Raw genomic sequence first — 1,446 nt, 5'->3', positions numbered from 1 at the left:
TACATTTTTTTTCGAGATATTTAAAAAAAGATTATATTTGAACATTAAATAAATTCTATGTAATATTGAAATAACAAATACTATCTCTGAGATTGTTTATTTCTAACAATATCGTGTGTGAAAATTACATTGAAAATATAACTGATAAATTTATTTTTTTGTTAAATTTGGACTTATTATGGGGGCACATATATCTCTTGTTTCGAGATATTTAAAGGATTAAATTTTGAACGTTAAATAAATTCGATATAATATTTAATTGAAATATATTGATTACATCGAATTAAAATTAAATGTAAAAAAAAATTGATATACAAATTATGAAACTATAATATGGTGGTGTAAAATGTAACTAATAAAACTCATGTTTGTTTTGATTTTTTTTTTAAATTTCCACTTAAACCACTTTCATAATATTATGGGGTTACAAATATACATAGAAAATATTAAAAAAAAAAAAAAAAAGTATCCACAGTCAAAGCACGCGAATGGTTCATACTCATCAATTTACTTTTATTACACTTCTTCATCTATCTTTCTATTCATTTATAGTGAGCTTTTAAAGCCAACCAAGGGGATGAAGGGGAAGTATTATAGATTTTTCTGAACAAATTCTTACCAATAAAATAAAACAAAACAAAACAAATCAAAAATAAAAAACAAAAAGCTCGGTTGTTGAAACGAAAAGAAAAATGAAGACAACAAAAAGCAACTAGAAATAGTAACCTGAAAAGATGAAGTGCGTAAACCGATAAAGGCTTATCGAAAATAGAAAAAAGAAACAAAAAGAGTGGAGTTAAGGGTAGGTTTAGGGGGAGAGGGAGGGTTGAAGAAATCGTAGAAGGGAAGAAGAAGAAGAAGAAGAAAGTAAAAAAAAAAGAAAGAAAGAGAAGGTGAGGGGTTTCCGTCCAGGGAATTCTAAGCCCCCTGCACACCACCCGATTCCTTCCCCACCTGATTGGATGGCCTGGAAGAGAGAGAAGGTCGTTTTCGGGGGTAGTATAATAAACGCAGGGCAAAAGAAATATGGCGACCGATCGAAGCCAAAGTTGGTGGTGGTGGTAATGCTATATATATATATATATTGGTGATGGGGGTTGGGGAGTAGGGGGTTGGGGGTGGTGGTAGTGCTCGTGACGCATTCCACACGGCGTCTTTCAGCGTCCCTCGGCGGCGCCACCGTCAACCAACCCCCTTCAGTTCGATTGGAAGCACCGGCCGGCGTCGGCGGAAGCCGCGTTGCTCTCTCACCTTACGAATTGTGTCTTATTCTCGTTCATTCGTCTAGTTTTTCTCTCTCTCTCTCACTCTCTCTCATTCACGTATACTTACTGACTGACTGACTGACTGACTGACAGACAGACAACGTATATATACGTATATATGTATGTATATGTGTGTATTAAATTTAACATCAGAACATTTGTAGTTGAAGTGTCACGGGGA

Source organism: Polistes canadensis, unplaced genomic scaffold (genome assembly GCF_001313835.1).
Source record: "Polistes canadensis isolate GaletaPanama2010 unplaced genomic scaffold, ASM131383v1 scaffold_160, whole genome shotgun sequence".
NCBI classification, from domain to species: Eukaryota; Metazoa; Arthropoda; class Insecta; order Hymenoptera; family Vespidae; genus Polistes; species Polistes canadensis.
The sequence above is the reverse complement of the archived record's forward strand: the minus strand, read 5'-3'. Positions refer to the sequence as shown.